The 23,183-nt window shown below is 36.2% G+C and overlaps 1 pseudogene; it reads left to right on the forward strand.

The window, feature by feature from the left end:
- The first annotated feature begins 3,784 nt into the window (after window positions 1-3,784).
- Window positions 3,785-21,915, forward strand: LOC141523326 (vesicle transport through interaction with t-SNAREs homolog 1B pseudogene; annotated as a pseudogene).
- Window positions 21,916-23,183: the final 1,268 nt, after the last annotated feature.

The following is a 23,183-nucleotide window of genomic DNA, read 5'->3' on the forward strand; positions in this document are numbered from 1 at the left end:
ATTTAGGATCCTGGAGAGGTTGTGACTTGCTTATATCCTAAAGCTAATATGTATCAGAGGCAAGATTTTGGTTTCAGATTGGCCCAATTCTAGGACTGCTTTCTATTATGCTATATAGAAAGTATTTAGGCAGATCAGTAATATTAAGAGAAGAGGACACTGGCAAGATCATGAAGTCTGAGAAAAGAATACTGAAACCTCAGTTTGTGTGTGTGTGTGTGTGTGTGTGTGTGTTTGGGGCAAGGAAGAATAGAAGAATATTGATTCGTAGAAACAGAATGCTAGAACTGGAAAAGACTTACAACAGTTGGGAATAGTAAAACATGAGATAGATTTGGAATCTGAGGACCAGACCTAAGTTCAAATTCTGTTCCTTCTAGTTAATACCTGTGTTACCTTGGGTAAAGTCCTTTAATCTCTCTGTAAAATGAGGGGATTAGGAGGCAGCTAGGTGATGCAGTGGATAGAACACCAGCTCGGAGTCAGGAGGATCTGAGTTCAAATCCAGCTGCAGACATTTAATAATTTCTTAGCTATGTGACCTTGGAAAAGTCACTTAAGCCTTGCAAAAACCAAAAGATAAAAACAAAATAACATGAGATTAGACTAGATGACCTTGAAGATTACTTTCATCACTAAATCTATGACACTATGATTCTTTGTCTTTTTTTTAAATAGATGGGGAGAGAGGTAGGGCTCTTAAGAGAATCAAAGAAATTTGGTAAGGGCATCCAAGCAGAGAGGGACAGAAAAATCTGAAACATCTTACACAACTCTCAGTTTTCTGCCTTTCTAAAGCACTTTTGCAAATACATTCTTATGTTTTCTGATGGTCTATGTAGGGATATCTCTGCCCCTCAGACTAGCAGCTCCATGAAGGCAGGCACTGCATTTTATTCTACCTTTGTACTCCTAGCACAGTACTTCTGCACAGCAAGCACCTGAATTATACCAAATGAAAGAGAATGTAGGCCTTCTGGCTAGTTGTCCAGGGCTTTAAAAAAGTACAAAAGTATAGAAAAAAAGAGAAATGGGCAACTTAGAAGGTAGTGAATTTAAGTTTAAAAGCATTAAAGAGGGGCAGCTACATGGCCCAGTGGATAAAGCACCAGCCCTTGGAGTCAGGAGTACCTGGGTTCAAATCTGATCTCAGACACTTACTAATTATCTACTGTGTGGCCTTGGGCAAGCCACTTAACCCCATTTGCCTTGCAAAAACAACAACAACAACAACAAAAAAACAAAACCTAAAAGCATTGAAGAGGACAGGGAAGTTCTGCATAAAATGTTTACTTAAAAAATGGTGACATTTTTCAGTGGTTTATTCATCATAAGTCCCAGGAGATGATGGAAATTCTGACTCTCACTGTACTTATTGAGATATCAGTGGGATGCATATCTTTTGACTGGACCATCCTACAACTATGCATATAACCCAAAGAGATCAAAGAGGGAAAGATTCCATATAATAGTTGTTAAAAAAATGCCTGTTTATTGTAGAATGGTTGAACACTCGATATAAAAATAAATGTAATTCTGTTATGAAACAAAGATTATAAAATATCTGAGAAACTCCAGAAGAATTTTGTAAACTGATGCATGAGGAAGTAAGTGGAACCAAGAGAATAATTTTACATCATGATCACAATAATGCAAAGGAAAACAACTTGGAAAGGCTTCAGAATTTGCTCATTGCAGTGGCAAATTGTGACTTCAGAATAAGCCTGTCAGCAGAAAGGTGATGGATGATAGGATCAGACTAATGTATACATTTTCAGATATAAGATATAGCTAATGTGTTGTTGATTTGTATTGCTTGGCTGTCTACCTTTGTTATTAGAGGGGTTTGGAGGGTAGAGAGGTCATTTCAAAGTGACAGTGTTAAAAACAATGTTTTAAAAAAAGAAATCTGAGGCTTAAAGATGAAATGATTTTTCTAAGATCTGTTATTGTAGCCCTTCAAAAAAAGTATGACTGATTTTAATTCCTTTGAGGTTTTGGGGAAAAGACATATTAATCTTTCTAACCTCAGAATTGGAAATAAAGGACCCAGCTTTAGTTTAAAAAAAAAAGAATGCTTCATTTTAATGGAAATTGGAACAATTTGAGATTCGTTGATAAGAATGGGAGAAGAAAACATATGTCCTATCCATTTGGCGTGAATTTTTCTTCCTATCATGTACAATAATACAAAACAAACCATTTCCATATGCTTTTGCTTTAAAAATTATGAGTAAATTAAATTCTGGAGTAATGCAGAAGCAAACAGAAAAGTGTTCAGTCTTTAAAGGAGTTCCTTTGGTTAAAACATATACTTATCTGGTAACACAGTCATTTAGTCATTTCCTAATTTATTTGTTTTGTGTGTATGTGTGTGTGTGTGTGTGTGTGTGTGTGTGTGTGTGTGTGTGTATCTTTCTTAAAGTAAGGCACACCCATATTTGTGGTTTTTGATTTTGGGAGGAACCAAAAAATCAGCCATGTCACACTAATTCATGACTGGTTGAGATGTAAATTGGTTCAACTGTTTTGCAAAATAATTTGGAATTAGGCAAGAAAGGTTACCAAATTGCAAATGCCTTAATTACTTACAGCATTAAAGGACAAACATATAGGAAGAATTAGCTGGAACTAATTCTTACCACCTCAGAAAAGATGATTGTAAAATTTTCAGTGTGAGCATTTATACTTTGAAAATCAGGGGGCAGCTAGGTGGTGTAGTGGATAGAGCACAGGCCTTGGAGTCAGGAATACCTGAGTTCAAATCTGGCTCAGACACTTAATAATTACCTAGCTGTGTGGCCTTGGGCAAGCCACTTAACCCCATTGCCTTGCAAAAAACTTTTTAAAAAAATCAGCAAAATCTACAAATCAATGCTTGAGTTATTTTATTAATTATCTAGACTTAAGAAAATGGTGGAGGAAACTTTAACAATGTAAACTTTAAAGTATGGCATTCATATAATTTTTTTCCTCCAGAAATACAGTTAAACATTGACCAGAACAACTCTGGTCAATATGTGTTATTGTTGTTGTTCAATCGTTTAAGTCACATCTAACTCTTTGTGTTCCCATTTTGAGGTCAAGGCAAAGATACTGGAATGCTTTGCCATTTACTTCTCAGCTCATTTTACAGATGAAGAACTTAGTCAAACAGGGTTAAGTGACTTGCCCAGAATCAAAAATTCAGATTTGAACTCAGATCTTAATGACTTTACCCCAGTGTTCTTCCATCTAATATGCCACTTAGATATCACTTCTCAGATCTAATCACACATATATGTGTAAACATACATATATTCACATACAAATATTGATAGCATTCTTTGTAATAATGAAAAGCTGGAAATACAATTTGTCCAACAACTGGGGAATAAAGTAAGCTTGTGAATATAATGGAATATTATTGCATTATAAGGAGTAACAAAAATGAAAAATTTGGAAAATCACGAGACTTGTATGAAATGATTCAGAATGAAAATGGAGGCCAAAAAAACCCAGTCCATAATAACAATAATTATGTAAATAAACAATACAGAGAAGTTATAATATTGGTACCAAAGTTAAATATGCATTTTTCCTTTCTGTTAATTGTTTCTATATTTTATTTTTTCCAATTACATGTAAAGATAGTTTTTAACACTTATTTTTTGTAGGAGTTTGAGTTTCACACTTTTCTCCCTCCATTCCTCCCTTCCCTCTCTCCATCTGTTAATAATTGATAATCTAGGGAGTCTATGTGCGCGGGCTGATCCCGACGCAGGGCTAGAAGCGGGCTGCCGAGTCCTCGGAGCCCTTCCAGAAGTTGCACGAGATCTTCCGCGGGCTCTTGGACGACCTGCGAGGGGTCCCCGACAGGCTCCTGGGCACCGGGGGGACCCAAGAGAAAAAAGAAGTTAATCAGAGATTTTGATGAGAAGCAACAGGAAGCAAATGAAACGTTGGCAGAAATGCAAGAGGAACTGCGCTATGCCCCACTGTCTTCGCAGCCCCATGATGGCCAAGCTTAGAAGCTACGGCAGAGACCTGGCCAGGCTCCAACGGGAGGTGAGGAGCACTCCACTGACATTGCCACCCCGGGGCCGTGGAGACAGCAGCTATGGGGTACATGCCATCCAGAATGAGCACATGAATCGGCTGCAGTCTCAGAGGGTATTACTTCTGCAAGGCACTGATAGCCTGAATCCAGCCACGGAAAACATCCAACGCTCCCACCGGATTGCCACAGAGACAGATCAGATTGGTTCTGAGATGATTGAAGAGCTGGGGGACCCAAGAGACCAGCTGGAGCATACCAAGAGCAGACTGGTGAATACAAATGAAAACTTGAGCAGAAGTTGAAAAATCTTAAGTTCCATGTCTAGAAAAGTGGCAACCAATAAGCTGATGCTTTCCCTGGTTATCCTTCTGGAGCTGGCCATCTTGGGAGGCCTAGTCTATTACAAGTTCTTTCCAAAAAATTGAAAATCCCTGCCTCCTCCTTACCCTCCTTGTGGATCTCTAAGCTGAAGGACCAACTTTAAAGTTATGGGCTAGCAGTTACTCAGACTGTGTAAGAGAGAAGGCAGACAGTGATTGAAAATGTGAAGTAATGGTTAACAAGGCTGGGTACTATACCAAGGTAACAAATGCTGTGTTTATTAGTTCTTTAAATTTATAAGAGTATTCTAATATATAATTCACAGTGAACTAAATAAAACCAATTACAGAATACAGTCACATTGATCACCAAAAATGAGGAGGGATTTTTTTTAAGGTAATTATGAGAACAATGCTCTCAGGAAAGCAGTATTGAGACTGCCAATTTTAATATCCCTTTAAATGCCTCTATAGAACTCTGGAATGTTTATGGAAACTGGAAAAAGTACTGACTTCCTATATTCGAACACATTCTTCACTATCTGATTCATCTGGTGAACTGGGAGTGGGGAGATGGTCATAGCCATCGTGCAGTCCTTCCCTCTTCTGGCCGAAGCTCGAGGCTATCACATCCACAGCCAGCCCAGCTGTGGCCTTCACTTCCTCCTCTGAAGTAGCCAAGAGAGGATTCACTTCAACTAGATCCAGGGCAGACAGCAAACCTGAGGGAGCAGAGCCACACGAACCTCTGACCAAAGAGGTCAGTCAACAGGATTGGGGAAGAAAGGCAGCCAGCCTTAACTGCTTATTTCAGGGGTGAAACTTACATTTTAATGATATAGCTGCTATATTTTACATCCCTCTATTGGAATATAGCTTTTGTTCTAAAAAGTAAAAGTGGAATTGGAATCTTTAAAAAAAATAATTGATAATCTATTTCCTCCCTCCTCCATACTTCTCCCCCACCAGGGAATGTATTATATAAAGGATTATTTGGCAGTTTATTGGGAAAGAATTGTTGTGTCAAAGGATAGGGTTAGGAGCTAGATCTATGTTTCCACTGATAGAAGGAAATTCTATTTTTCAGTTCAGGTGGATGCCTTTTCTGTAAGTTGAAAATTAAAGTGACTTGAGCAGGTTCATATAGACTGTATGTGTTGAAGGCAGGATTTTTGAAAAAAGGCATTTCTGGATCATTGGCCTATGCTCTTCAAGACCCATCTTGTCTCTTGGTTACTTAATCAATAAACAATAAAGTGTCTGGTACCGTACTTCCCTACGTATAAGACACACCCTTTTTTGAAAAATTTGGGGTCTAAAAATTGGGATCATTTTATACAGTGGTTATAGATTTTTTTTACTTGCATTTCCCGCTTCTTTGAGCTTGTTGTCTTTGTGCCTATTGTTTCCCATTTATTACCAGTATATTAGGTTACATTTCACCATGTTCTGCCCAGAAATGGCTCAGAAAAGATTTTTGTATAGTACTGAATGCAAGTTCAAACACAAATGAATGGGAATCATGAGACTGGCTACAGGAAGAAGAAACCCTACTGAAAAACACCATGGCAGAAGGCCATGAGAGGCAAGGCAGCAAAATGGCCTGATTTAGAGAGGGATTGATTGAAGAGCAAAGGATCATTGGAGTTTCTGAGTCCACAAAGATGGTTTAGCAGGAGACAAGAAGAATTGCTGATGAAGAAGTAACTCATTTCAAAGGAGGACACAATTAGTGCTTCAAGTTCATGAAATGGAATGGACTAAGCATGTGTCCACAAGTCCACCAGACTTGCCCAAAAGATGCCTGAAAGCTATGAACAGCAGGTCCTTGAATTTCATGATGAATAAAACTTGAATTCAATAATTTTTTCAAATTTCAGGCCCCAAATTAGGGTGTGTCTTATAGAGGAGAGTGTCTTATACATAGTATGTATCAGGCATTGGTTCTAGTTTACTGGAATACAAATCCAGGGCGGCTAGATGGCACAGTGGATAGAGCACCGGCCCTGGAGTCAGGAGTACCTGAGTTCAAATCCAGCTTCAGACACTTAATAATTACCTAGCTGTGTGGCCTTGGGAAAGCCACTTAGCCTTATTGCCTTGCAAAAAAAAAAATGACCTAAAAAAAGAATACAAATACAGTGAATGAGATGATGCTTCCATGTTAAAGACTATATTAATGATGATGATGATGATAATGATAATTCACTAATGAACACTACAAAAGTGGTAACTCAACTGAGTGGTACAGTAGATAGTGCACTGGGATTGGAGTCAAGAAGACAAGTTTGAATCCTACCTCAAACACTGAGTTTTGTGACTCTGAGCAAGGCATTTCATCTGTTTACCTCAGTTTCTGTATCTGTAAAATGGGAATGGATAATTATAGCATCTTCTAGGATTTTTTATGATGGTCAAAAGAGATAATAATTGTAAAGTGTTTAATACAGTGTTATTAGGAGCTATAAAAAAGGTTATTTCCTTTCCTTCCTTTATTCCACCACATCCTATTTTTGTGATGTCAAGCAAGTCATTTAATCCCTCTGGGCTTTGATTTCTTCATCCATATTTAATTTCATCACCTACTAGATGTAGATTATTAAGGTTTTTTTAAATAAGTCTAAAAACATATGTTTCAGTCTGTAACTATAATTCATCAGCTCTCTGCCAAGCACTGCAACACATGTTTCATCATTGGCCTTCTGGAGTTGGGATGGGTCATTACCTTGATCAGAGTTCTTAAATCTTTCAGAGTTGTTGGATATTTATAATTTCACTACTTATTTCATGGAGTTGTTGTAAGATTCAGATGTGAGAATGCAAGTAAAAGCATATATAAAAATATATAATGTAAATAGATTATGCTTTATACATATATGTGATTATATAACACATAATATTAAATTACATAGTATAATTTTAAAAATGAAAATCTTCATTCCAAATGTTTGTGTGGACTATTTGTGCCTGACCTGTGGTAGTTTTCTGAACTTGAAATGGTCTGATCAGACACAGACACACTTTATCTTGACTCCAACATAGTAATGTCATTTTGGTTCTCATAGAATGAAGAATAGGGTTCAACTGGGGAACGGCTTAGCAAACTGGTATATGTATGTCATGGAACACCATTGTTCTATTACAAACCAGGAGGGACAGGAATTCAGGTAAGCCTGGAGGGATTTGCATGAACTGATGCTTAGCGAGATGAGCAAAAACACTGTACACCCTAACAGCAACATGGGGGCGATGATCAACCTTGATGGATTCGTTCATTCCCTCAGTGCAACAATCAGGGACAATCTGGGGCTGTCTGTGATGCAGAATACCATCTGTATCCAGAGAAAGAACTGTGTAGTTTGAACAAAGACCAAGGACTATTACCTTTAATTTAGAAAAAAAAACTGATATCTTATTGCCTGATCTTGCTATCTCTTTTACTTTATGTTTCTTCCTTAGGGATATGTTTTCTCTCTCATCACATTCAATTTGGATCAATGTATACCATGGAAACAACGTAGAGACTGGCAAGTTGCCTTCTGTGTGTGTGTGTGTGGGGGTAGGGATAGGGAGGTAAAATTAGGGGAAGGGGTGGCTAGGTGGCGTAGTGGATAAAGCACCAGCCTTGGAGTCAGGAGTACCTGGGTTCAAATCTGGTCTCAGACACTTAATAATTACTTCGCTGTGTGGGCTTGGGCAAGCCACTTAACCCCATTTGCCTTGCAAAAAAAAACAAACCTAAAATTAGGGGAAAAAAATTGTAAAACTCAAAATAAATAAAATCTTAAAAAAATAAACTTTTATCAAACCCTAAAACAACAACAACAACAAAAAAAGAAGGACAGGGGCAGCAAGGTGGTGCAGTGGATAGAGCATGGACCCTGGAGTCAGGAAGATCTGAGTTCAAATTTGACCTCAGACACTTAATAATTACCTAGCTGTGTGGCCTTGGGCAAGCCACTTCACTCCGCTGCCTTGCAAAAACCTTTAAAAAAAAGTACCACCTCCTGTAACACTTCAAAGTCATTAAGCAAAAAAATTTAAAAACAAAGGTAGTGTGGCAGTTTGGTGACTTAGTGGATAGAGAACTGGTCCTAGAGTCAAGGGCCCCGAGTTCAAACTCAATCTCAGACATCTGTAAAATAAGCTGGAGAAGAAATGACAAATCTTTCCAGCATCTTTGCCAAGAAGACCTCAAAGGGTTACAAAGAGTCAGACACAACTAAAAATTACTGACAAAACAACAAAAATCTTTCCTCTCTTACAAGCATAAGATTCGGAAGGTTTATTAATTTGTTTAGGTTTCTAAATTTTAAAAAATTGTATATTTATCTCAGAAATATCATTCAAGAATGTTCATTTACTTTCTAAGGATTATTTAACTACATAATGAACATTTTGCTTTATTTTATTGCTTCTATCATTATATTTATATTTTCACTATGCTTTGTATTTTGATTCAATAATAATTTAGCAAATAGGTCTAATTATTTTGTTCTTATCCCCTGAGGCAAGGCTTCATCATTTCATACCTGGACTATTGCAACAACCTGTGAGTCTTTGCCTCAAGTTTTTTCCCAGTCCTTCACTTATACTATCAATCCTTTTCTTAGTTTTCAAATTGATTTTCCTAAAGTACAGGACTGAACATCTCTGAGTCTTCAATAAAATTTAATGACTTCCTATAGCCACCAGGATTAACTATAATATCCTGTTTGGCCTTTTTAAAGCTTTTTATACATGGATACAAATGTAAAGACTATTATCAGATTGCCTTCTGTTGGGGGGTTAGGTAGTGAGAAAAAATTGTAAAACTTAATATCTTGCAAAAAAATTATTGGTAGAAGCTACCATTGTATGTAATTGGAAAACAAATAAATATTTATAAAATATAGAATAAAGCTCTTTATAACCTGGTCCCTTCCTACCTTTCTACTCTTCTTTACCTTACTGCCTTCCACATACTCTTCTTTCCAATGATAGTGACCTTCTTGCTGTTCCTCGTGAAAAATACTTACTCTTTCCACTCCAGTATATTGAAAACTATATTACATAAAATTTAATGAGAGAACAGAGAATGACAGGATTATATATGTATATATATATATATATATATATATATATATATATATATATGTATGTATTTTAGGAACATCAGTTTGTCAGCTGAGTAAAGAATAGATTGGATTGGGAAAAGATGTGAGGCAAAAAGATCCACCAGCGGATTGCTTATAGTCTCCCCCATTACACTGTGAGATCCTTGAGAGCAGTGACTGTTTTTACCTTTCTTTGTTCCTAGTGATGATAATGTTTATCTTTCATTCACAAAAAAGACCATAACATCAGGCAGGTGATGCCATGACAAGCAAATGAATTGTATTTAAGTAAGGGGTGCTGTGCTAAGTTACCAGCCTCACTTTCTCCTCCAGAGTCATCTGGAGCCAGTGGTCAGATGTGGATCAGGATGACTTGAAAGGGTCTTGGATGGTAGGCAAAGTTAAGTGACTTACTCAAGGTCACACAGCTAATAAATGTCAAGTATCTGAGGCTTGATTTGAACTCCTGACCTCCTGACTCCAAGCCCAGTGCTCTATCCACAGCACCACACAGTAGGTACTATGTAAAGGCTAGCTATCATCATCATCATCATCATCATCATTGTTTGAAGGCATTTAGGGTGGTTCAGTGGATAGAACACTGAAGTTAGGAGCTTCAAATTTTAGGAGGACTTGAATTTAAATTCAGCTTCAGATACTAGTTGTGTGATTCTGCGCAAGTCACTTAACCTTTGCCTCAATTTCTCATGTGTAAAATGAGTTGGAGAAGAAAATGGCAAACCATTCCAGGAAAACCCAAATGGGATTAGAGAGAGTTAGGCACAACGACAACAACTTAACAAAAAATTAAGTTTGAAACTCCCTATATCTTTCTGTTTTTCTTAATTTCAATCCTTTGTTGTGTAGGTCATTTTGCACTGAAGTTAGCATTTCCTTTAATTATTTAACTGCCATTCCATTCAAAGTATCTATGTTAAATATAGATTTTATCTATATGTTGTATATTATATATATATATATATATATTTATGTATGCATATATTTTACTACATACACAATAGAAAGTTGGGTCAACCTGATTTGACTGTTTATTCTTTCCACTCATGATTCCAGGGAGAGAATAGAAATCTTAAAATATCTTGAGTCTCCATTCTGGTTTCTACTTTCTGTCTCCTATATCAATCACTGATTAATACTCCACCAACTTTACCACCCATTGTTATTTTCCTCAACACTATTTAGTCAATTAATATCAATTAGCTGTTAGAAAGAGATAATTACTGAAAAGTTAAATAAGACAAAAGAAAAAAAATACTCTCTTCTTTCTATAAATTGGTTCCTGGGAAAGATTCAACTCAAACTTATAGCTGTAGCCATAAACATTTATCTCACTACTGAGTTTATTTCTGAGTGTGACATAGAGATATTGTCCCTTGCTAGAAGAACATTGTAACTTGGCTGCAAAGTTTCTCATTGCTGAACTAGGTCAAGCACGTCACTTGACAGCACTGGCTCCTCAGATTCAGCCACTAGATTCTCACAAAACCTTTCCCCAGGGGCAGCTACATGGCCCAGTGGATAAAGCACCGGCCCTTGGAGTCAGGAGTACCTGGGTTCAAATCTGATCTCAGACACTTACTAATTACCTACTGTGTGGCCTTGGGCAAGCCACTTAACCCCATTTGCCTCGCAAAAACCTAAACAAAAACAAAAAAACAAAACCTTTCCCCTAAGGCAAGAAGGCACTGACAGGAGGTGGCCACACACATAGGCTTGTTAGAATCTTTCTTCCCCTACATTTAATTTTTTCTTTGTGTACTGTTTACATGGCAGACCTAAACAAAATTTAGCTTCTTCCTTGAAAATTTCTGGAAGACCTGTAATTAACAGGTTTAATTCTGTTAGACTGACAAATCAGGCAAATTTCCCTCACTTTTCAATATACTGTATTCCATATCCTTTCATCTCTTGTCTGGATTAGAACATGTATAATTCAAATGATTTTTAATTTTGTTAGTTTTTGCTGTTTGATTTTTCCAGATTGTTTGCAACATTCTCTACATTTCTGAATTAGCTGAATTTGAGGCTCATTTCTGCTGGAATATTGCTTTCTGTTAATCTTCTGCTTGTCCTCTGTTTGCAATACCTCTGGGAAATTTTACTGTACATTTCCTTGAAAGGTGGCTTTCAAATTCTTTGTTTCATATGACTTTCAAGTTCTTTGTTTCTTGATGTTAAGCTGGACTATTGCAATAGTCTAGGGCAGCTAAGTTGTGCAGGAGAAAAAGTCAGGAGGATGGGGGTCTGAACCTGACTTCAGAAAACTGATACTTACTTAGTAGCTGTGTGACCTTGGGCAAGTCACTTAGTTCTGATTGCCTCCCATTCAGAGCCTTCTCTGTTCATCCTGATCTGTATCTGGCCACAGCATCCAGATGACTCTGGAGGAGAAAGTGAGGCAGGAGACTTAGCACAGAACCCCTCCCCCCTAATCAAATATAATCTATGTGCTTATCATGGCATCACCTCATGATCTTATCATGGTCTTCTTTGAGAATGAAGGACAAAAATCAGTATAATTGCAATACTTTCTGGTGGGTCTGCCTGCCTGCCTCAAGTCTCTCACCACTCCAGTTCATCTTTGTTCAACAACTAAACTGATTTTCCTAAAGAGCAGGTCTGATCATTGTCATTTCTTATTCAATAAACTCCAGTGGCTCCTTATTAACTACAGAGTCAAATACAAAATATTCTTTGGCATTTAAAAGTCCTTTATAACTTGGTTTTCTCCTACCTTTTTCAGTTTTTTGATATCTTATTCCCTGTCACTTGCTCTTCTTCTAGTGACACTTCCCTCCTGGCTATTCCATGAACAAGACATTCCCATCTTTCAACTCTGGGCTTTGGTTGTCCCCCTGAAAAACTCTCTTTTCTCATCTCTCCCTCCTGGTTTCTCTGGCTTCCTTGAAGTCCCAACTAAAATCCCATCTTCTATAGGAAAGCTTTATCAACCTCTTTTAATTCTAGTTTCTTCCTTCTTTTAATCATTGTAGCTTATTTGTACATATTTGTACATATTGTTTTGTTGTTCTACACATCAGATTATGAGCTCCTTGAGTGTAGAGACTGTCCTTTGCCTCTTTTTTGTATCCTCTAGAGCTTAATACAGTGCCTGGAATATAGTAGGCACTTAATAACTGACAACAACTTAACAAAAAATTAAGTTTGAAACTCCCTATAAGCTTTCTGTTTTTCTTAATTTCAATCCTTGTTGTGTAGGTCATTTTGCACTGAAGTTAACATTTCCTTTAATTATTTAACCTTTTTGAAGGAAAGCAGTTATTAGATTGCCTTTGAGCTCTATCCTCCAACTCCATTATTTTCATCTGTAAGAATCTCAAATGTTTTTCCAGTTGTCCTATTCTTTATTTTATTTCATTAACTGTTCTGCCACTTAGGTTATTTTTTCTTCCAATAGGTGCATTCCATTATTCATAACTTCTCTTGCTAAAGATCACTGCTGAATTTTTCAGAATATTGAGTCTCCTATTCATGTATCTTACTCTTCATTCATTGATTTAAATTCCATTCTTAAAGTTGACAAAAATTCCTGAATTTCTACTATTGAGTCTATTAGTCATTTTGAAGTCTCATAATAGATCCATTTTTATTTTTAAGGCATTTTTCTTTCTGTTTGTTCTTTAGTTTCTTTTATCCCATGGTGGTGTTGTTTAGGTGTTTTAGTAGTATCCAACGATCCATGACTCTATTTGGAGTTTTCTTGGCAAAGATACTAGAGTTGTTTGCCATTTCTATCTCCAGTTCATTTTCTAGATGAGCAAACTGAGTTAAATGATTTGCCCAAGGACACCAACTAGTAAATGTCTGAGATCAGATTTGAACTCAAGAAGAGGAGCCTTTTTGACTCCAGGTCTGGTGCTCTATCCACTATACTACCTAGATGCCCGATATTTACCCTATATTTATTATTTATTGTTGCTTACTCATGTCTTTAGGTTATTGGCTTTCCTTCTGTGACATACTTTTCCTTGTGGGAGTTTTTATTCTTTTATCTTGGTGTATTTCTTGCTTATTCCTGAACTGATGGAAGGGAATCAGACACAAACATGATAACTCACTTTATTACCTTGCTTCTCCTCAAGTTTTACTAAATGTTGCTTGAATTAACCTGGGGCTTGGAATTTTTTTTTTTAACTACACATAAGTTTTGGTTGAAATGTAACTACTCATTATAAAAGGTCTTGCCAGTCTATAGGCTCAGTTACACAGTGAGTGAAACCAGAGGATTTTATGAGTTGGAAGCAGTAAGGGATGATTTAATCCAACCCTAAAACTGAAGCTAAGGGAATGAATAGATTTGCCTAAGGTTGTACAGCTAATTAGTAGCAAAACAAGTATTGGAACTCAGATACTCTGACTTGTCGTAGGCCAAAAGCCTTTCTATTATTATACCACCAAATCATAAACATCTTCTCCCTTTTTGGAAGGATATATTTTCTTCTCACACTTTAAATTCAAAAGCCTAAAAAGGTAGGCTTGTCCCCTTGAAAGAACTGCTCCAAAAGGATTCTATTGTTTTTGGTGTGAGGAGATTTCATCTTGAATGGCTGGATATACTACTCAGTATCTTCCTGGAATTATAAGGAAATGGGGTAGTGAGTAATCACTAACAGCAGTCAAGTTATTATTGAGGACTTTGAAACAGGGGATGTTTCAGAAAGTCCTGGGTGAACTTTATGGGCCTGGGAGGTCTTATGATTCATCCTGGGTTCCTTACACTTTCTCCACCCCCATCTCCCTAACTCAGAAAACCAAATAACATTCCTAAGACTAGCAAAGAGACTCAGCAAGTTGCTCCCCCTGAATGATGGCTCTCTTCCAAACAGGATGATGTCAGTGAGCAATTTCTCCTGTTTATTTCTCACTCAATTTAATTTTTATTTTTTGTTCTTTGGCTTACTTTCCCAGCTTTTTCCCCTGAGAAATTATAGTTCCCTTTTTTTCTCTTCCCAATGTACACTATAATTACTTGCCAAACTTCCTCTCTTTTCACTTCTGATAGTTATATTTTAGAACAGGTAGAGTAAGTAGGTAGGAAGAATTATTCAGTCTCCTAGGTCTTAGTTTTCCTTCACCTCCACTAACTAAAGAATAGCGATTAACTAAGAGTTACACTGCAATTAGTAGCAATGTTGACTTCTAGTTAGATCTCCAAAGATTTATTCATTTCCTTGCTCATTAACTTAGGTTTGAATTCTTAAGGGCTACTTATAGTGAAAGTGCTTTGAGCAAGCAATTTCAAAAGAGAATTTGGGTGTGAAAGTATTATTATACAAGTTATATATTCAACTGGGTAAAAAAATTAAAAAAAAAACCCTAATATATTCAAGTGGGTATAACATGTTTGTGAAACAGTAACAGGTGAATAGGAAGATGATTTGCAAAGTGACAATTTTTTAAAATTTACTTTTTGGTTACATTTGAAGTTACAAACCGCCACAGCCAGCACTAGAAAAGGCTATCTTTTGACACAGATATATGTACATTATATATCTCTGTGTGCTTTTTATACTTTTATTTTCCATTTCTTTCTTTGAAGGAGGTTTTTATCTTCCTTCATAGTTCCTTTGTATTTGACTATTCAGAATGACTTGTTCATACTTGTTCTTCAAATAATGTTGTTACTATATCCAATGTTCTCTTGGTTCTGCTCATTTCATTTTCATTATTTATTGCAATTCTTTCCTGTTTTTCTAAAATCAACCACATCATCATTTCTTTTTTCATTATCTAATGTTTTATTTTTTCCCAATTACATAGTAAAAACAATTTTAAAATTCTTTTATTTTTCAAATTTTGAGTTCCAAATTCTCCCCTTCCTTTCCCTCATTGAGTAAGTAGGCAATTTGACATAGGTTATACATGTGTAGTCAAGCAAAATACATTTCCATATTAATCATTCTGTGAAAGAAAACACAGACAAAAAATTTAAAAAAAATAATGAAAGTAAAGAAAAAATAACTAATCTGCATTCAGGCTCTACCAGTTCTTTTTCTGGCTATGGACACTATCTTTCATCCCACAAAATTTTCTTGGATCATTATGTTGTTGCGAATAGCTAAGTTATCACTATACAATATTGTTATTACTATGTACAATGTTCTCCTGGTTCTGCTGACTGCATCAATTAATATGTTTTTTCATGCTTTTCTGAGAGTATCCTGCTCATCATTTCTTAAAGTACAATAGTATTTTTTCACAATCATATACAACAACTTGTTCAGCCATTCCCCAATTGATGGACTTCCCCTCAATTTCCAATTCTTTACCATCACTAAAAGAGCTGCTATAAATAATTTTATATACACAAGTCCTTTTCCTTTTTGTTTTTGTCTTTGGTATTGCTTAATCAAAGGGTTTTGGTTTTATAGCCCTTTGGGCATAGTTTCAAAATGCTCTTCAGAATGATGAATCAGTATACAACTTCACCAATAGTACATTAGTTTTTTAAATTTTCCCACATTCCTTCCAACATTTATTTTCTCTTTCTGTCATATAGTCAATCTGATAAGTAGGAGGTAGTAGTTCAGATTTGTTTTAAATTGCTTTTTTCTCATCAATAGTGATTTAAAGAATTTTTTGATTACTTTGTCTGACAACCACCTATTGATATCCTTTGACCATTTATCTATTGAAGAATGACTATTATTTGACCCAGTTTTCTGTTTGAGAATGAAGTTTTTTTAGAAAAACATTGTAAAAATTTTTTTAAAGTGATGATTACCAATTATGAATGTTCTTCCATTCCCCTGTTTATTCCATTCTTTTTCCCTTTATTCTATCCATTCTCAAAAGTTTTTTGTATTCCAAATATACAAAAAAACCTAATGTAAATAAAACATTCCTAAAAGGAATGTATATGTATATATAGCCAGATGTAGCTACTATCATTGTATCTGACTGTGATCCTATTTGAGGTTTTCTTGACAAAGATACTGGAGTGGATTGCCATTTCCTTCACCAGCTCATTTTACAGACAAGGAACTTAGGCAAATAGGGTCACACAGCTAGTAAGTATCAGACCAGATTTGAATTTGGGACAATGAGTCTTTCTGACTCCAGGCCTGGCACTTTATCTAATGGCCACCCAATTAACCCAACTCTGGCCTTAATCAGATATATTTGTTAACCTGCTTTTCTTTGTCATAAGGAAAAATTCAATTTGGAGGACGATATTCTAGAAATGATTCTTATATGAGAAAAAAGGCATCAATAAAATCTTTTTAAACTGATGTTTTCATTAACAGGGAAGTGTTTTGCATAATTGCAAATGTATAATGTATGTGCTTATCATCTCAGGGAGAGAATTTAGAATTCAAAATTTTAAGAAATTAATGTTAAAATTGTCTTTACATGTAATTGGGGGAAAATAAAATATTATTTTAAAAATAAAATGATGTTTACATTTAGGCTTTTTTTCCTTTCCACATGTTAAGACTTAAGTATTTTTCATCAGAGAAACACCAACTACACAGAGAGTCAATTTTGGGATCACCAAGACTTGGTTTCAAGTCCTGCTTCTGTCATTTACTAGTTGTATGTATCTAGGTTAGCCTTAAATAAACCTTTAATAGTCCAGACCTCTCTAACACTACAAGTTGAAGAGCTGCCCTTCTACAACTTTCCTATAAAAAGTCTATCCTATTCCCCACCTCAACTGCTCTTCTTTACACCAATAAGATCACAGTTCTAGATTCCAAATGAAAAAGACTAGGCAGCAGTGAAAGCCCCAGTTCATTCCTCCATTGTTTTCCTGACAAGTTGAAGGTGAGCTGGAACTTCATATAAATTACTTTTCCTCTGGTCAAAATTTCTAACTGGCTAGTTAGTACAATTTCTTCTCTGTTAACCTTTAAACTACTGGTAGAATTTCAACTTTATCACCTAAGTGGTGAGAGACAATTATAAAGATGAGAACAAAGGGAAGAGAAAGGGTGTTGGACCCCAAAATAGAAAACTAATGGTTATAATCACTAAGATGGGCTGTCAAAACCAAAATTGGGGTTATAGATAAGGGAGGTAACTGCCTGTATACAGCATGCTACAAATAACTTTTATCTAATACTTTCATTTGGGAGCAAGTAGGTAGAACAAAGCACTGGCTCCAAATACACAAAAATCTGAGTTCAAATTTAATCTCAATTTATATGGTAGCTGTGTGATCCTGGGCAAGTCACTTAATTCCAATTGCCTCCCCTGCCAAATAAATAAATTCTCCCATTTTCATATTATTTAATTCCTGGATGCATGGAACATTGGTATTTATTTAGTAATAAATCTCGTGTTTTACACTGAAGCTGGAAACTTATATGGATAGCAATGCAAGTCCAGAGTACACAATGATAGATGAAAACAGCTCAGAGGTGAAATTAGGGATGGGCAAGTTCAACTCAAATAATAATCTCTTTAAGGGCAGCTAGGTGGTACCACGGATAGAATACCAGGCTTAGAGTCAAGAAGACTCATTTCATGGATTCACATCTGGTCTTAGTAACTAGTTGTGTGACCCCCAGGCAAGTCACTTACCCCTATTTGCTTCAATTTTCTTATCTGTAAAATGAGCTGGAGAAGGAAATGGTAACCACTCTGGTATTTTTGCCAAGAAAATCCCAAATAGGACCCCAAAAAGAAATGAAGTGTGCTGGTCTGGTAAGGCACTTATTGACGACACTGGATCAGCTTTAGCTTCACCAAAGCTCAGAATCAAGAAATCTACCAGCTTCAGTTTCGTAACAGCAAGGACTACAGGAATAGGGGACCAAGCTGTAATTGCCTAAACTGTATAAATACTGTCTAATCCTGTTGCCTATCCCTTTAATACTTTGCCTTGGTAAAATTTCTCTACTTCTCTTTTTCATGTGTGTACTTTTTTTAATTAAAGATTTTTATTTATTTTGAGTTTTACAATTTTTCCCCTCTTACTCCCCCCCAAACAGAAAGCAATTTGTCAGTCTTTACATTGTTTCCATGTTGTACATTGATTCAAATTGAGTGTGATGAGAGAGAAATCATATCCTTAAAGAAGAAACATAAAGTATAAGAGATAACAAGATCAGACAATAAAATAGCAGGGTTTTTTTTCCTAAATTAAAGAGAATAATCCTTGAACTTTGTTCAAACTCCACAATTCTTTATCTGGATACAGATGGTATTCTCCATTGCAGACATCCCCAAATTGTCCCTGATTGTTGCACTGATGGAATGAGCAAGTCCATCAAGGTTGATCATCACCCCTATGTTGCTGTTAGGGTATACAGTGTTTTTCTGGTTCTGCTCATCTCGCTCAGCATCAGTTCATGCAAATCCCTCCAGGCTTCTCTGAATTTTTGTCCCTCCTGGTTTCTAATAGAACAATAGTGTTCCATGACATACAGATACCACAGCTTGCTAAGCCATTCCCCAAATGAAGGATATTTACTTCATTTCCAATTCTTTGCCACCAAAAACAGGGCTGCTATGAATATTTTTGTGCAAGTGATGTTTTTACCCTTTTTCTTCATCTCTTCAGAGTATAGACCCAGTAGTGCTATTATTGGATCAAAGGGTATGCACATTTTTGTTGCCCTTTGGGCATAGTTCCAAATTTCTCTCCAGAAAGTTTGGATGAGTTCACAGCTCCACCAACAATGTAATAGTGTCCCAGATTTCCCACAACTCTTCCAACAATGATCATTATCCTTTCTGGTCATATTGGCCAGTCTGAGAGGTGTGAGGTGGTGCCTCAGAGAAGCTTTAATTTGCATTTCTCTAATAAGTAATGATTTAGAACAATTTTTCACATCACTATGGATTGCTTTGATCTCCTCATCTGTAAATTGCCTTTGTATATCCTTTGACCATTTGTCAACTGGGGAATGGCTTTTTTTTTAATATGACTCAGTTCTCTGTATATTTTAGAAATGAGTCCTTTCTCTGACTACTTTTCTTAAAGGTTTCTCCTCAAAGTGAGGAGGCTTGACAAACACATGTGACTACAGATTTAAAGCAGAGCAATAAAGTAAGGGGGATCATGCAGGGAAATTTTTTCAAAATGAGTTGGAAGAGAAGGAAAAGGGGAAAATATATAATAATGATGATAACAGCACAATAAGGCAGCATGTCAGTGGGAAAGATTGGCCTTGAAGGAAATTCTGAGTTTAGACTGTGACATTAATAATAGTTTTGTGACCATGGTCAAGTCACTTAATATCTTAGTGGCCTCAAGCAACTTCCTAAAATGCTATGTTCCAGAGAATTGGCCACTCTGTATCAATGGAAAAAATTTCCACACTAGAAGTTCGCACAGTGAGTTATCCACACGATGAAATCGAAGGTCAAGATTATGCCCAAACTGGTATTTATTTTGCACATTACATGATGGTTTTTCTCCAGGTTGTACTTAGGACTCTCCCCAGACTTTCTCTAACATGCCCCAGAAAGCCATTCACTCTAACCCTGAACTGCACCTGGAATAGCTTCATACATTGGAAGTACCCTCTACTTTTGAGCTTTCTCTCTGACTGGTTGGCTCCTACCAGAACCTCCCTTTAAAGTGTCAACTGTAGCAAAAAGATTACTTTTGCATAAGATTTGCCTTCCTGGTAGAGAGGTTGATTACTCAGTGCTCTAACCCCTTGTGAGGGGCATGGCTAGAGACAGTTTTAGAGAAGAACGATCTTGGTCATTTTGTTGGTTAACTACCTGAGAGAATGTGATTCCAGACTCTCTTTAGGTCCCTGAGAGCAGAGAAAAGATTGTGGGAAAAAGCTGACCCATAGAAGAACCAGCACCTTGATCATGTCCCTATTCCCAATTTACTACACTAGAGATTTTGAGGAACTTCCACATGGGTGAGACCGTGATTTTGTCTCTTGGTTGAGCTGAGGTATTTTGCTCTCAATGGGAAAGTTTATTAACTCTGTGTATCATCTGGTATATATTTTAATCTGATCTCTACCACCCTATCTAGCTAGCCTTCTCATATAAGAAAGAGAAACAGAGAGAGAGAGATCGCAGTTAAATAAAAACCAACCAATATGTATGCTATCCAATAGTCAGTGTAACAATTCCCAGAGTCCCCTACCTCTCCAATGATAGGGAGTAGACACATTTTTTTCTACTCTAGTATGGCCATGATAATTACATAATTGTTTTACTTTATTTTGCTTTCTTTTTATGTTGTTATAGTTATTTTGTTTATTGTTGAACTGGTTCATTTTCTTTATTTTATATCAGTTTCTAGAAACTTTCCCATGCTTCTGTAAATTCTTATTAATAATTTCTTATGGAACTATTATATTTTACTATGTTCTTGTGTCATAATTTGTTAATCCATTCCCCAAGTGGGACACCTACTTTGCTTCCTACTTTGATACTACCAAAAAATGTTGTTATAAATATTATATGGTCTATTAGATCTCTTTTTTTAATCAGTCACTTCTTTGGGATATATGAAGAGCAATGGGATCTCTGGGACATAGGTTATGGATAGTTTAGTCACTTTCTTAGCATAAATTCACATTACTCTGAAGAATAGGTGAGCAAATTCAGCTCCCTGCCACAGCTCATGCAACACTGATTCTTTCCAGTTTTTGTCAACTTTGCCAATTTGCAAGCTGTGCTAAAAACCTAAGAATTGTTTTGATTTGTATCTCTCTTCCTATCAGTGATTTGGAGCATTATTCAATATCCTTGTTTTAGTTTGCAATCCTTTTTGAAAACTTCATATCCTTTGACCTTTTATCTACTGGAGAGTGATTCTTGGCTGTAAATATTTGCCTCATGCAGTGCTTTAGTAATTCTCTAATACAACTATCATGGAATATGGTGTGGCATAGATTTCAATACACTCATACTAGACTGGAAACTATGAATGTAAGAACTGAGTATTATTTAAAATGTGTATCTCTTTTAGCATTTAAATATCAGGCTATTAATGTTTTTAAATGAATGAATGAAACACTTCACAATCTTTAAAGCATCATATAGATTAGAGGCAAATAGTTAGTACAGTGGATAGAGTATTGGGTCAAGTCAAGAAAATATGAGTTCAAATCTAGCTGTAGGATCCTGGGCAAGTCATTTAACTTTTACATGTCTCAATTTCTTCAACTGTAAAATGTGGATGATAATAACTCCAATATCCAAGGGTTGTTGAGAAGATAAAATGAGATAATAATTTGTAGAGAGTACCTGATATAGTGCCTGATTCAAAGCAGGTCCTTAATAAATACTTATTATCTCTAGATATGTATTACTACTTATTTTCTATAGCATTCATTCATTATTCTCAATAATAATAACTAAACAGCACTGTTCAACTTTCTTTGTACACACATACAACAAACTCTGTTTTTCTTTTCTTACAGAAAAAGGACAGTGTCTGAGTACCAGTTCATGCACGATAAAGGGAAGACCATGCAGTCCTTGAAAAGGTTAATGTGGTTATACAATGTCATGAGTGGGGTACACTCTGTCAGTGGTAGAGCTCCTTCCTATTCAAACAGTTTGTGGAAACTGCTGAAGCACTTGAGCCATCCCAAGTTGTACAGAGATGCAAGTGAGGTGAACACTCACAACCTGCTAAAGCAAATGCTAGACCTGAAGACTGATGCCTATTCTTTCTAGACTGCAAAATCTAGAAGCTGTATTTCATAGAGGAGCTTTCTGCCTGTAATACTACTCTATATACAGGAGTTAATTAAAAAATACTGGTTGAATGAATGTAACTGAATGATGATGGAACAGGGCTTTCCCCATGTTAATACAGTGCATCTAGGTATGATAGAACTATCTCCATCAGCTGAAATTGATGGGAATAGTAGCAAGAAAAAATTGTTATGCTCAAAAAAACAACCCTTTTCCTACACCAAGAGTTCCTAATCTTTTTTGTTTGATTGTTTTAAGGACCTCTTTGGCAGTCTGGTGAATTCTTCTCAGAATAGTTTTTTTTTTTTTTAGTGTACTCATTCACTTAGTGCATCATCTGGCATATATTTTCATTTAAACTTCCCCATCATTCCCGTTAATCTATCCAGTCAGCATTCCATTGTAATAAGACTAGAAAGAAAGATCAGTTCAGTAAAGTTTTTTTAAACACTGGATACATATGCTAATAAAATACATAGGATTTCAAAGGCAGCCAATTCTTTTTTTTATTAAAGATATTATTTGTTTTACAATTTTCCCCCCAATCTTACCCCCCCCCAACATGGAAAGCAGTCTGTCAGTCTTTACTTTCTTTCCATGTTGTACATTGATCCAAATTGAGTGTGATGATGAGAGAGGAATCACATCCTTAAGGAAGAGATAAGAAGTCTAAGAGGTAACAAGATCAGACAATAAGATATGGTTTTTTCCCCTAAATTAAAGGGAATAGTCTTTGAACTTTGTTCAAACTCTATGGCTCTTTATCTGGATAGATGGCACTCTCCTTTGTAGACAGCCCAAAATTGTCCCCAACTGTTGCACTGATGGAATGAACAAGTCCTTCAAGCTTGAACATCACTGCCATGTTGCTGTTAGGGTGTACAGTGTTTTTTCTGGTTCTGCTCATGCATCAGTTCATGCAAATCCCTCCAGGTTTCCCTGAAATCCTGTCCCTCCTGGTTTCTAATAGAACAATAGTGTTCCATGACATACATATACCACAGCTTGCTAAGCCATTCCCTAATTGAAGGACATTTACTTGATTTCCAATTCTTTGCT

The sequence above is a fragment of the Macrotis lagotis genome, chromosome 5 (assembly GCF_037893015.1).
Source record: "Macrotis lagotis isolate mMagLag1 chromosome 5, bilby.v1.9.chrom.fasta, whole genome shotgun sequence".
NCBI lineage: Eukaryota > Metazoa > Chordata > Mammalia > Peramelemorphia > Peramelidae > Macrotis > Macrotis lagotis.